Source organism: Staurois parvus, unplaced genomic scaffold (assembly GCF_062004578.1).
Source record: "Staurois parvus isolate SC_StPar_1 unplaced genomic scaffold, SC_StPar_1.0 ptg000090l, whole genome shotgun sequence".
In the NCBI taxonomy this organism is placed as follows: domain Eukaryota; kingdom Metazoa; phylum Chordata; class Amphibia; order Anura; family Ranidae; genus Staurois; species Staurois parvus.
In genome coordinates, this window is record NW_028317886.1 from 13,736,981 (window position 1) to 13,752,123 (window position 15,143).

At 41.4% G+C, this 15,143-nt stretch overlaps 1 protein-coding gene across 1 annotated transcript in view; it reads left to right on the forward strand.

The window, feature by feature from the left end:
• LOC149468264 (lecithin retinol acyltransferase-like) overlaps nt 1-15,143 on the forward strand; it is a 28,772-nt gene that overhangs the window by 9,037 nt on the left and 4,592 nt on the right. The gene's annotated exons all lie outside the window — the stretch shown is intronic.

Consider the following 15,143-nt stretch of genomic DNA (forward strand, 5'->3'; position numbering starts at 1 on the left):
CCTCCTCTGGAGTATCTCCAGCAGTTAAGATTCAGTCTGGCTTGCTCCAGAAGATAAAAAACATCAGCTTCAGATTTAGGGTTACTCCAAAAGATATTGCTCAAACTGCTCAACCACTTCCAATCAATTCTTCTTAAGGAATATCTATATACAGTAACTGTCTTTTATCAGTCATTTTTAGATAGATTGCATCGGTTAAAACTGCCAGGAGAACAACCAATCTTGTCTCCTTTTTTACGTCACAAAAACTGTGAAGCAGACCACTGCTAGATCTTGGAAGAGGTCAAAACTTTTTACAATTGCTACCAAAAATAGAGTTACTTGGGTGATGGTACATACAAAGTTCGAGGCTACGCACAGGACCGGGTATGTCGATATACAAAAGTCTGGTAGCCTTGGATAGACAAATACTTACCTCCTGACTTTGACAGGTCCCTCTTGGAGCCTTAACTCTCCTTTGTCATAATCTAGCACCCTTGGGCTTACTGTCCAGTACAGTCCCCAGAACCACCTCCCTTCTCCCTGAGCTATGGCTGGGGTGGGCAACTCAAATGCCAGCTATTTTGCATGTTTTATTTCCACTGCGTTTCCACTATTATCTGTTCCTCCACCCCTCGGATTAATATTGGATTCTAAATACTAATCCCTTGTTGAGGGACATAAATCCGGGTCTACATTGTCATTGTGCATTTTTACACAAATCTCTGTGCATAGAATCTTTTGTGATATTTCCCGGTGACTGTTTTGTATGAAATGGCATGTTCGATACTTAATAAAATGTTTGAACAAAGCAAAACTTTGTCAGAAGAACTTGTGTAGTTTTTTCACACTGAAAATATGACGTCAAATTATTGTTAGTTCATGTTTGGCAAGTCAATTCTATATTAACCAGGTTTTGACTAAGGATGAGTGATGTGTCTAGGTTCAAATCACAAGGAGTTTGCAAACCCTTTGTAAATTGTAAAAATCAGAACCCCATTGAAGTCTATTGAGGAAGATCTTGAATATAGATTCTGGGCACTTTCAAAAATAATAACTAAGGGGAGGAGAGAGTGACAACAACAGATAGGGCATGGGGGCCAGTGGGTGACATCACAGCTCCAGGAATTCACAGCTGTTGTCGAACGCTCCCTTACACAGGGGAGCCAGAGATCATGATTCCCTTGACCACACCAGACTGGATTAAGAAAAGGAAAATACACTGATTTTTTTTTTTATACAGGGTATGCAGAATAGGTAGGAGGAGGGGGGAGGGAAACCTTTTTAAGATTAGTTAGAGTTTGCCTTATCTTCCACTTTTAATACAGCAGTAGTAGGTCTGAATTGACCCATGGATCTAAAGGAAAGGCTGCTCTGAAATAATATTGCTAAAGCCAATGGAAAACAATTTCATAGCACAGTTTGTGAACTTCCTTTTTTGTGCAGTAGCCCACTGTATTGCTTTAAAAGTTTAATAAAAGGTCAAAAATGAGTGCACAAAAACACCTCAAAGTCACAACTCCACATTCCAGAGAGGAGGCAGGCTTTATAAAGAAATAAAAATTGGAGCCTTTAATTTCACAAATAGCCAGAAATACTGTACAGTTGATGCAAAAGTAGCATTATTAGGCCGCAATTGCATAAGGAGAGATGAGGTGGGTTTTATCAAGAATTCTGAGATATGGGCTATGCTCTTCTGTGCAACTTTCTGTGAAAGTGGAATTTAAGCTGTAGCTGTGTAGGTTGAGTGGTGTTTTACCAGGGGCCCCCTTTCAGGGGTTTGTGCATAGTTCCTGGTTTCACCCAGGCCACCACTCAAAAGGTATTCATTAGGAGAGAGTAGGTGATGTGTAACCAGGAACTGGAGCATGAGAGAAGCAAAATGTACTGAGCACCTGAAAGCACAAGTGAGGCTGCAGGTGCAAATAATGCAGCAGGGGCTGTGGGTGCAGGGATGGTGCAATGGAGGCTCAAAATGTGAATGCATCAGAGGCTGCAGGTGCAGCAGACGGCAGAGCTGTGGGTGCAGCAGGGATGCAGTAGACTGTGGATGCAGCAAAGGCTTTGGGTGCAGCTGAGATGCAAAAGAGACTGTGGGTGTCACAGAGGTGCTACCTAAGCTGCAGGAGCAACTGAGCTGAGGCTGTGGGAGCAGTGGAAGTGCAATAGAGACTGTGGCTATAGTTGAGGTGCAGCAGAGACTGTGGATGTAGCAGAGGTGCAGCAGTAGAGCTTGGCTAAGGGTGCTGCAGGCACTAGGGGTGTAACGATGGAGCAAATAGCTTCGGTAGTTCAGGAGAGCAATTAGAATCTTGAGCGGTGACAAAGTGTTCCTTTTGAGTTTAAATGTGAGAAGTCATAATATGGGTCATTATGGAGAAACTCCTGGTAAACTGATGATAAGTTTACATGCACACATGTAAGAATATTACTAATCATATAGGCAGGGTTTTTCCGGAACAGAAGATTCTACATAAATGATCAGTTAAATGCTTGCCTTTAGATACATTTTTTTAAATGCATATGTTGTAGTTCTATATCCTCATGCTTTTTCTGAATGCCAGAATGCACCTTTTGTATCTCTGTGTAGATGTAAATATGCTTTTTTATGCATTTGTACATTCATAAGCGTATAAAACACATGTACTCAGATGCAAATGTTAACATTTTTGGTTACAGATCTGAAAGCAATGCATGTTTATGCACTTGTGTGCATGTTCCCTAAGACCTAAAAAGTTTGTGAACTGTAGGACTTATTGTGTTGCCTTTGGACTCCTGGGAATGTAGTCAATTTGCAATGGCTGACACCTTGTCAAAATCTGTTTAAAGGCCGTCCTTGTTCTGCCGGAGGAATGGTACTTCTTGCTGCATGAAAAGACATTTCTCTGCCTTGATGTAGAGCCTGATTTGCCGCAAGCATTGTAATAACATCCATATGTGCTGGCAATGTTCATAGAGGCTTAAGGAGTAGACAATATTGTCAAGATACACATCCACATACACATAGAGGAGGTCTCCAAAGACATCATTCCCTAGGTGTTGGAAGAAAGGGCATTCATAACCCAAAAAGCATTGTGTAATATTCATAATGCTCATCTCAAATATTTAGGGTGTTCTTCCATTCCTAATTCCATTTCTCATCTACCTTTATTTGGACCAGATTGTGGGCCTTGGTAGTCTATGCAAAGTCTTAGGGTTCCATTTTTTTCCCAACTAAGAAAAGGCCTGCTTCATTTGGTGAGTTGAATTTCCAGATAAGGGTTTTTTTGTTTTTGTTTTTTTTTTTAATTTTGTGACATGGCACACATTTTGAGAACTGATAGTTGGTAGGTTCTACAGTGAGTAGACACAGGCATTACATCAATGTCACAGCCAAAGGAATGGTGAGGTCACATGGGGGTTTATTTACTAAAGCTGGAGAGTCCAAAATCAGACTCCCTTCTGCATAGAAACCAATCAGCTTCTAACCTCAGCTTGTTCAATGAAGCTTTGGCAATGAAACCTGGAAGCTGATTGGTTTCTATGCAGAAGGGAGTCTGATTTTGGACTCTCCAGCTTTAGTAAATAAACCCCATGGTGTCAGCAGCAAGCTTAGCAAAGACATCAGAGAATCTGTAGAAGGCCAACATGGAAAGAGGTGTGCACACGGGTTCCAAGACAAGCCTCAGATCTAGGGCTTGGGGTTCCCAAATGACATTAGCTGCGACCCCTGTGTCAGAAAAGACTGGAACTGGAATTGGCCAACCTCTGGCACAGAGATGGATAAATCTGCAGAAATGTACAGCCCTCAAGGCATCTTAGGCCAAGGGATTTACCAGACACTGAGGACATTGGTCTTCACAATATATGCAGAAGTCTTGGGTCTGGCGACAAGTTCTTTCTTTGGTACATCTGAGCATGGCCTAGTTGGGTAGGTTTAACAAATGAAGATTCATCTTTAGCAGTCTGTAATTTCAAACAGGGAGACAAGGTAGGTTTTATTATGAAATAATTATTAGAGACTATAATTTCACAGAAAACAGGCAAAAATATTGTACAGTCAATGCACTGTATGTTATCAGCTTTAGAAAGCCGCAATTTTAGAGGGAGACAGGGCAGGTTTTACCTAGATATACAAATTAGAGTGATAATACCAACAAATATTGTGCATTTGAAGTAGTGTATATACAGGAAGCAGCTAGAGTAAGTCGCAATGTAAAAGGGAGTGACAAGGCAGTTTTCGAGTGTACTATTTCTGAGAGGCAATAGACACAAATATTTTTTGAGCACCAGGATACTGCAATAGGCTGCAAACAAGGAGACCCAGAGCATTTATTACCCTGAAACCACCATTTCAGATGCAAAATCATTGTGTGGAATACTTTTTCAGTGCTGAAGCATCAGAAAAGAGCAAAAGAGGCTGCGGAAATGCAGGATTGTTGTGTTACCACCAGCTCTCCAAGGAAAGTGCTCCACTGGCATCCTGCAATCTGCAAGTGTGTATCATAACCCTGTCTTTCTTATAGACATTACTTTATCTACCTGAAGAACTGTATAGTCTACAACATATGTAGTATCATATATAAACAGTGTTCAAATTGCTCAGTGGCGCTGATTCCTATCAGTCTTCAGGTCCATGGATTAGGTTCTGCCTACATACTAAACTACAAGTCACAGTAATGTAGCACAATACAAGCACTGTGTACAGCTCTGCATAGAGCACTGTTTAGCAATGTATAAAATGGTAGCTATCTCTCCCTGTAACCATTCTGTCAGCTCTACCTATTTATTATAAGCCTTTACTCAATGACAAAAGGTTTCTGAGAACCCTGGCTTAGAAGGACCTTAGTACTGGCTCTTTCAAACCACCTGACCACAGTTCAAAGGCCAGGAAGTGCATACTAAGTAATTGGTTGAAAGAAAATAGACGCTGCTCAAACCAGCCCAATCCTAGAAACGGTGTTGGCTTCAGCCTACACTTTAGCCATGCCCCTTGACGTGTTTCGTCCTGTTGACTGGGGCTTGGGCATGCGGCTCCTCTGTGGCCAGGCTCCAGTGTGCAGGGTAAAACACATCAGTGGGTGTGACTGGAGTAGCTGCCGAGGCCAACATCGTTACTAGGATTGGGCTGTTTTAAGCAGCATCTTTTTTTTTCTACCGACACTCCTAAGTTAGTGCTTTTGGATATCCACTACCATCCTCTGGGCACTGGCAGGGAAAACTTTTGTTCTCTGGCATTCAGCGGTGCTGCAAGTCTGCCATATCATAATTGGTAACTGGTTGCTACAGCGGGATGCATGGCTGCATTAGTTCGCCAGTTTCCTAAACTTTGAGCGCTTCAGCATGGGTTCACCCCAGACTCATATTCAACCTGAAGAAGATGCTGACCCATGAGTAATGGTTTTGTGCCTTTTGAATCTCATGGGAATCAATAGTGTTTATCTTGTACCATTATGACGTGGTCTAGAGATGCCCCAGTTGCCTGACTTAGGTTTAGTGCATTATGTGCCCAGGGATGAAAGTGTTCCGGGCATTTGTTCCTGGGTGCTTATTACTCTAAACATAAGTATAGCTTGGTAGCCCTGTCCATGTGCAGCAACTGTGAGCCTTTGGTAGAGTTTGACAGGTTGCTAGCAGCAGGGCTGAACGGTGCGCCTGCACCTAAACACCGGATTGTCATGTATTGGGGCTAAACACCCAATGTGCATGAGGCCTAAGCTGTGTTCATAAAATCTCTTTCATAGCTGTCAAAGGTGTCCTTTTATCATGTAGTGGTAAATGACCGCTGCTCAGTTCTCCGGCATTCTCAGAGGACAGGGTTCTCCCCTAAATGCCTTTTTATGAAGCGATGTAGATCAGTTCTCCGAATGAAGGGAGAAGCGACCTACAAACACTTTCAATGCTGGAAAATGGCTGGTTTTACTATAATCTCGCGAGATTACAGTAAGAGATCAGTCAAACACTGTTTACTAAGCAGAGGTAAATTATCACTGCTTCGTTTGCGGTTCCTCCAATTCTCCACCTCTGGGCTGGAGAATCTGGAGGGAGAACACAGATCGCCAGTGAAGGGCTGACATCGCTCCTTCATACACTGGCCATCTGTGTGCTGAGATGATCAGCGGAGAACATGTTCTCCACTGATCATCTCTGTTTCCTAAACACTCACTGTTCAACAAATTTTTATTTTTTGCCAGTTTTGGAAACAAAAGGATCCATTTCTTAATGAATTTCACATTCTGAGTTCAAATATAACAATGAAATTTGTCAATTGGCTCTAGTTTTTCTGTAAACGGAAAGTTTTCTACTATAGGCGTAATGACTACATAATGCACAATAATTATATAGATAGATGTCTTTCCACAAATATAAAGCAAGTGATATTGACTACATAACAAAGCCTAAATGGCATAATATATTGCATAGGATTACCAAGAAAAATTATAGCCATAAGCTAAGTTGAATCATTTTAATACTTAGGATTCTCGCTAGTTTTGTCTTCAGTTTGTGTCGGTTTTGCTTCTCTTGGCTTTTCTCTTGTATTCGAGGAAAGGGCTATCTCTTACAACTGCACGTGACTACACGCTTCAGGTTCTTCCTCACTTGACTCAACCACGAAGGATTCTGGTGCTTTAGGAATTGGTAGCCCCTCTCCATGAGGAACTGGACGTATTGCCGATGGAATATTTGGATAGTGCACAGATAACTTTTTCTTCTTATTTAGCCCTTTTACAATTGGAGGCACCATACAAAAGTAACAATTACTAACATGATCTGTTGGCTCTCTCCAAATCATTGGCACAGCGAAAGGCATAGATGCCTTTTTTCCATTCAACCATTGCTCCAGTGCCGTCCCACAAGAATTGCAGCATATATGTGGTGCCCAGCTCTTGTCCTGGTCTCCTATCTTGCAGCCAAAATACAAGTTGTAGGCTTTCTTAATCATTCCTGTTATCCTCCTTTTTTGTGAGATAAAAGTTATTTCACCGCAGATATAGCAGAAATGATCTGCTTTATTCACACAAGTTCGAGGCATTACTGAGTAGCCTATATAAGCATAAAACGAAATGTAAAGACGCTGTCGAACTACAATCAGCTACAGATACTGCAGCTTTTATGCAGTGAAGTGATGCAATTAAAGGCTAATATTGCATCATCTCAGTATACATGCAATTTTCTATTGGTCACCAGTATCAATTGCGCAATATGCAGCTGAAGTTGCATCATAATTTTGAATGGCTTACGTCATTAGATGGGTGAATATATCATGGAAACTAGAGCCAATCAACATTTTTTAGGGTCATTTTCGTTTTCAGCACCCCAAAATTATGTAAGATTAGCTAATTTTATGCCCAAAACTTTTTACCTGTTGAACATAATATTATGTTGAAATTATAATCGGAGATCAGCAACAATCCTCAGGATCGCTGCTGATCTCCGTTTCATAAAAGGACACCAAAAAGGGTTCTATCATCCTGCAGATTTTTTATTATTGTAGTATTTGTATGATAGACAGATTGAAAGGAAAACTGCTGATAGAGATTTTTCTTTGCAAAGCAATACAGCTGACAGACATCAGCAAGGAAAAAGGTGGAATGTCAGGAAATGGGGCCATAAATGTGTCACTTCACAAAGCACAGGTCTGCGTAAAAAGGTGTGTAGACTTTCTTCTTCGTTTTTATTGGCTGAGGATGGATTCTTGCCAAGTAGGCGCTATAAGATAATCTTTTGTGGTGACTTGTTAAGTTCTGACAAAAAGGCCCAGCTAATGGCTGATGACAGTGCCCTGGCAGGCTGGAAAAGAAAAGCTGTCTGTGTACAGCTAGATAAAGGGTCAAGTTTTCCTTTTCTCCGAATCTCAATAGCTCAGTCATTTTTCAGGTAAGATGAATGTGTCTTCCCATCTATCATTACTTGTAAGCTGTCTGGGAAGTTGAAGCCCTGTGGGTTAGTTGTGCATTTGCTTGGATGCTGATGCTATTAGCTACCGAATAAGGAGCTTTGTTGACAAGACAGAGCTGCCCTTTTGTGAGCTTTGTTCCTGGGGTTTATTCATTTACATAATGGATTAGCCTGTATCAAATGCACTTAAATGGATTGCTACATTTTTAATGGCTTAAAAGAAGTGTAATCTCCATACATACTAGGAAATTAACAACCAGTCGTATTAATGAAATATGCACGACGTAAATGAAAAGTTTTCTCTACTTTTTAAAAAAAAAAAAACACAGATCTAACTTTTCTGCTGAATAAAGTTACTGAACAAGTTTTGTGCAAGTTCTATATAGTGTTTCAGGCCTACGATAGGTTGTTGCCATTATGGGGGAGATTCATTAAAACTGGAAAATTGCACTCAAAATCTGGTGCAGTTGTGCATGGTAGCCAATCAGCTCCTAACTTCAGCTTGTATAGGTAAGCTTCGACAATAAAACCTGGAAGCTGATTGGTTAACATGCACAGCTGCACCAGATTTTGCACTCTCCAGTTTTAGTACATCTCCCCCTAAGGCCAGCCATACATGGGTCGATTTTTGAATGATTTTTCATTCGAAAATCAGACCTAAGAATAATCAGCCAATTTTCGTTCTGTTAGTGGGGCAATGGCACCAGCTGATTTTCATGGTTCCTCCCCATTTCGTTTATAGGGTATGCTGGAAAATTCATGAAAAACGACCGATTTTCGAAATCATTGGTGGCATCATCGGATTACAGAACGAACGATGTTTTTGATTTTCAATCGAAAAATTGTTTGGAATTCGATCCATGTATGGCCTGCTTAAGGCTACGTTCATACTGATCTGCCACAGAAACGCAGATGCGTTTTTACTGCGCTTTCTGAGTGTTTTTTTAAAGACATGTGACTTAAAAATTGTGCAAAAAATGTTGCTCAAAGGCATTTCTGAGGTGCTTTTTAGGTGTTTTTGATGCATTTTTTTTTCTGGTGGTTTCCATTGATTTCAATGGGAAGAGGCGCTTTTGGGGCATTTTTTTTTACTGAACAAAACATGCTCCAAACATGCTGCAAGCAGGAATTTTTACACCGCAACGCCCCAGTGTGAAAACATACATAGACATACTAGGGAAGCATTTTTCTTGAGCTTTTCAGGCACTTTTGTTAACATGAAATCACTTCAAATCTCCTCCGTGTTTAAGTAGCCTTAAGGCCAGTTCACACTACATGCGTTTCAGTTGCTTATTTTCTGCATTCAAAATGCACAGAAAGTAGGTTATATGGTTGTCAGTGTCATAGTTCACATCAGTGCTTGAAGTTCCAGTGCATTCCAGAAAAAAAAGTAGAACATTCTGCATTTTTCCTGCACATAACTGTACTGGAACGCGGTACAACGCATCAAAAATGCTCTGGGACGTGGTAAAAGGCACCAAAAACGCACTGGAACGCACATGTCTCTATTTAAATTGAAGAAAAAGAGAGGGAAAAAATGAAACAGAAAGCACAAAAACAAAAAACACACCAGAATGTGCCAAAAACACATCAAAAACGCGCATGCAGAAATACATCTGGAATGCATCTGGACTACATTTCTATAGTGTGAACCAGCCCTTAGTGTCTTTATAACTGAAATGTGATGCATTGTTATAGTCAGGCCTTTTTTTCAGCAGGAACACGGGGGAACGCAGTTCCAGCACCTCCAGCACAGAGTGTATGTGGTAGGTCTATTGATGCTGACTGCTCGGGTTCTATTGTAGCTGGGGGTTGTAGTGTTGCTGCGGGGTGTCAATTGTTGCTGGAGGGATCTATTGTTATGAGGGATCTATTGTTGCTGGTGGGAAATCTTTTGCTCTGGGGTTCTTATGTTTTATGTTGTTGGGGGGATCCACTGTATGGGGGGGGGGGGGTTGGGTCTGCTGGGTGCTGGGGGATATTTTGCTATGAGGTTCTTGTGGTGTTGGGGAGATCCACTGTTAAGGGGGGGGGTCTGTTGATGCTGGCTGCTGGGAGATCAATTGTTGGCAGCAAGGGTCTTTTGTTGTTGGTGAGGGAATCTATTGTTTCTGGTGGCGATCTCTTGTTGCATCAGGTGCATTTTGTACATGGGGGGTCTATTGTTGCTGTAAGGATCTATTGTTGCGGGGGGGTCTATTATTAATAACTGACTCCATAAAAATGACTTAACACCACAAAATGATATTCGGCTCCGTATTCCCTAAATGGAGCGGTACTGGGAGGTGGATAGAGGGTAGAGACAAGGGACAGTGCTCAGAGATAGGTCAGGGTTGAGAGCATACCTGCACTGATTCTTTCTGGTACAGTGTCAGTAGGAAGGTACCCCAAAATGAATGACATTCTGTTTGGTACACTGTATATAGACTTATATAGACAAAAGGGGAAGTTCTGCTTTATGGCTTCCTCCCCCCTCCTCTTCCACAATTGGTAATATTTTTGGGAGGAGGGAGGCAGATATCTGATTTTGACAGGTACCCACTCCCACTTCTACTTGGACGCCTAGGCGATCCGAGCAGAAGTGTTCCTTCCCCCATCCCTCCCCCTCAATCTTGTGGGACTCAGCACAGGTCCCAGAAGACAGCGGGACCAATTATTATTATTATACAGGATTTATATAGCACCAACAGTTTGCGCAGCGCTTTACAATATAAAGGGAGACAGTACAATTAAAATAAATTTCAGTATAGAAGGAATAGGAGGGCCCTGCTCGTGGAGCTTACAATCTAAAGGAAGAGGGAGGTGATTCAAAGGTGATAGCTGTGCGGGATGATCTGGTGGAGGTGATTCAAGTACAGTTCTTAGGTGGAGGTGGGGTAGGCTTCCCTGAATAAGTGAGTTTTCAGAGATGGCCTAAAGGCTGACAGGGTGGGGGCTGACCAGACATGCTGTGGTAGGGAGTTCCAGAGGATGAGGGAGGCTCTGGAGAAGTCCTGGAGGCAAGCGTGGGAGGAGGTGATGAGGGAGCTAGAGAGGAGGATATCATGGGAGGAGCGGAGTGGGCGATTTGGGCAGTATCTGTGGATGAGGTTGGTGATGTAGCTAGGGGCAGTGTTGTGGATGGCTTTGTAAGCTGTGGTTAGTATTTTGAATTTTATACGTTGGGTTAGTGGAAGCCAGTGAAGGGATTGGCAGAGAGGGGCAGCAGTCGCTGATCGGTTGGTAAGGTGTATGAGTCTAGCAGCAGCATTCATAATAGACTGAAGGGGGGATAGCCTGTGTAACAGTAGACCAGTGAGGAGGGAGTTGCAGTAATCGAGGAGGGATATAACCAAGGCGTGAATAAATTGTTTTGTGGTGTCAGTCAGAAAGGGGCGGATTTTGGAAATGTTCCGGAGGTTGAGGCGGCAGGATTTAGCCAGTGAGTGGATGTGGGGCCCAAAGGAGAGGTCAGAGTCTAGGATTACGTCTAGCACCCTGGCATGAGGGGAAGGACCAATGGTTGTGCTGTTGATCTTAATGGTAAAGTCATGAGTGGGGGATCGGGGAGGAGGAAATATTACAAGCTCAGTTTTTGAAAGATTGAGTTTGAGGTAGCGATGTGACATCCATGCTGATATGTCGCTTAGTAGATTTGTGATACGAGAGGAGATTGAGGGGGTGAGCTGGGGAGTGGAGAGATAGATCTGAGTGTCATCAGCATAGAGGTGGTATTGGAAGCCATGGGAGGTTATCAGTTGGCCCAGGGAGGAGGTATAGAGAGAGAAAAGGAGGGGCCCAAGAACAGAACCTTGGGGTACCCCAACAGAAAGAAGAAGCGGAGCGTAGGAGGATGAGTTGTATGTGACACTGATAGTGTGCTGAGAAAGGTAAGAGGAGAACCAGAAGAGAGCAGAGTCACGGAGGCCGATGGAGTGGAGTTTACTGAGGAGGAGCGGGTGGTCGACTGTGTCAAAGGCAGCAGAAAGGTCAAGGAGTATGAGTATGGAGTAATGGCCGTTGGTTTTAGCAGTTAGTAGGTCATCAGTAAGTTTTAGTAGGGCAGTTTCTGTGGAATGTTGTGAGCAGAAGCCAGACTGTCGGGGATCAAGAAGCTTGTTGTCAGGTAGCAGTTCATACAGTTGTGAACAAGGCGCTCTAGAAGCTTGGAGGCAAACGGGAGCAGGGAGATGGGTCTTAAGTTATTCAAACAGGTGGGATCCAGAGAGGGTTTTTTGAGGATGGGGGTAACCAGTGCATGTTTGAGTGGGGAGGGAAAGGTGCCCATGGAGAGTGAGAGGTTGAAGATGTGGGTTAGAGAGTTTAGGATAGAGCAGGAAGGAGGCTGCAACAGTCGTGAGGGGACAGGATCCAGGGGACAGGTGGTGAAGTGGGCCTTGGAAAGCAGTTCGGTAACTTCCTTGGTGGTAACAGGGTTGAAGGAGGAGAGTGTTGAGTGTGGTGTTGGGCCTGGTATGTTGGTTGGAGGAGGAAGCTTAACACTGGAGATCTCATCGCAAATTGTGTCAATGTTGTTCTTGAAATGATTGGCAATCTCCTGGGCAGTAAGTAAATTGGTGGGTGGAGGCAATGGGGGGTGGAGTAAGGAATTAATGGTAGAAAAAGGTTGATGAGGATTGAATGAGAGGGTTTTGATGAGGGTGTTGTAGTAGGTTTGTTTAGCAGCATGGAGGCTGGATTTCTATCACAGTGTGCAGTACGGCTCACACATGCGCAGTGGGCACCCGGCTGTGAAGCCACAAGATGTCACAGCCGGGTGCCCACAGCGAAGATGTCAGGGACCGAAGATGGTACCTGGTGTCCCCCCATGTAAGCACACCACTGGATGCAGGGACAGGAAAGTGTTTATTAAACATCAGCAGCTTAAGTTTTTGTAGCTGCTGACTTTTAATGTTTACAATATTTGTTTCCTAGATAGATAAAGCTTTCACATTTAGATGGAGAATTAGTATCTTTATTAACAGTACAGGTTTGCTTCAAGGAAATGTTGTCCTCTGTAAAAGAATGCTTGCACACTCATTCGTTTTTGATCAGATAAGATACATTTATTACATTTAGTTTGGGTGATATCATGTTGAATAAACATTTGCAGCATTCAGGCACAGAACAGTATCAAAATAGATGACTCTATATAGCTTCTATACAATGACTAAAGGAAAAAAAAAACTGATTTTCCACCGCTGATTACTCAGCAATAACAGTATTAATACGTTTAGCAATATAGATTTCTGCATTTTTTTGCCTCATCTACAATGCTGTTATTTTATACTGTCCTTTTAAAGTGGAAGTAAACCAACTTTGGTATCTTTTACCTACAGGTAAGTATATAATAAGTGGTGTCACTGGCGCATACGCACTACACTCTCAATGGACGCCACGCCGTCCATTGCGAGGGCCATGCCATGGGAGAAGCCCTCGTGTGCATGTGCGGGGGTAATAACTTTGCAGCTCAGTTAATCAGATGCCCACAGCTCGCGAACCCAGAAGAAAGACTGGGTAAAGATGGAAGCCTCCGGGATCAATGATGGCGCTCCGCTGGAGGGCTTCCTTTTCAGGTAAGTCTTTCATAATGTGCTAGTAGGCAATGCATACTAGCACATTATGCCCTTAACTTACAGGGAGAAGATTATTTAGAATTTTGTGGGTGGTTTACTACCGCTGTAGAGTTCTATGGTAGTGTTTATAGTTCAGTAATTTACTGGTGTAATAAACTGAATGCTGAATGTATTTAAAATTATGTAGCAATGCACCAACCAGCATTCATAGGAAGCAGTGCCTGTGTCTGATTGTTCATTACTAAGATATTCCCTGCAGGTGAATCTTCCTGGTGCATGTGTTCATACCACCTGTAAATGTAGGGTCAATGTCACATTTACTGCTTTATAAAGAGGAAGATAGTCATAGATTTCTGGCTATAAATATTTAGAAACAAATCTTTTACTAATAAAAATGAAAATGTGTTACTGTAAAATTAGGGATAGTATCTCCAAAGTAAATGAAAGCGCTTGAGCTGTACTGGAGGAACTAATTGTGAAAAGTATTGCAAATATAACAGTGTATGCATCAGAAATAAATTAGACAGGGCTGACACCAAGTGATTTGGAATTTACGGCCAGAAATGCATTGGGGTGGATTTACTAAAACTGGAGAGTGCAAAATCTGGTGCGGCTGTGCATGGTAGCCAATCAACTTCTAACTTCAGCTTGTTCAATTAAGCTATGACAAAAAAAAAAAACCTGGAAGCTGATTGGTTTAAATGCAGAGCTGCACCAGATTTTGCACTCTTCAATTTTAGTAAATCAACCCTTGTGTAATGTAATCAATATAAATACCAATATAGCATCAATCTTTTTACCAGATTTTCAGGATGTGTATTATTTTACAGTAGGAGCTTCATGTTGTAGATATGGAGTTGCTGGACAGAAGTTCACCAAGAAAATAAAACTTCTACATTCAACAGTCTACAGATAATTGTATTTTGCATTTGACTCTGAATATTGTTTGACATGCATTTTGAACAGTAGAAATGTTTCATTAGTCACATTCATGAAATTGTTCAATTTTGTAGTAAATACGTTCAAGGAAACAATTATAAAATTCATAAAAAAGAATTAAAAAGACTTACAATGAATAAATACATTTCTACAGACAATTTTCACAACTTTAAAAGTCACCTGATGCATAAAGTTATTCTCAACATACCACTGCATGTAATACAAATGAATTAAATATTTGTATTGGTTTTTTTCTCTAGCTATGATAACACATACATGAAGGGATGCATCAGGTATATTAGCACAAATATGCAGAGTAAAAACTACTTTCCTCAACTTGAAACTCAATTTTGAAGTGCAACTTAAAACTATATACATATATATATATATATATATACTGTTGTGTGTGTATATATATATATATATATATACTGTATGTGTATATATATATATATATATACTGTATGTGTGTATATATATATATACTGTATGTATATATATATATATATATATACTGTATGTGTGTATATATATATATATATATATATATATATATATATAGAAAGAGAGAGAGAGATTTTTTAATAATATGGATTAATTTTCAGAAATAAATAGTACATTTAATAGTGGTAAATAACTGCTCTAAGTGCTCTATCTGGTATATAAAGGTTCTATTACAATGGAATGAAGAGGGACTCCCAGAGGACTCCCACATTACTTTCAGCCAATGCTAGCTGACTTTAATCTTTGATGATTCTCTCCCACGTGTTTAACAAAAAAACACACATTAGC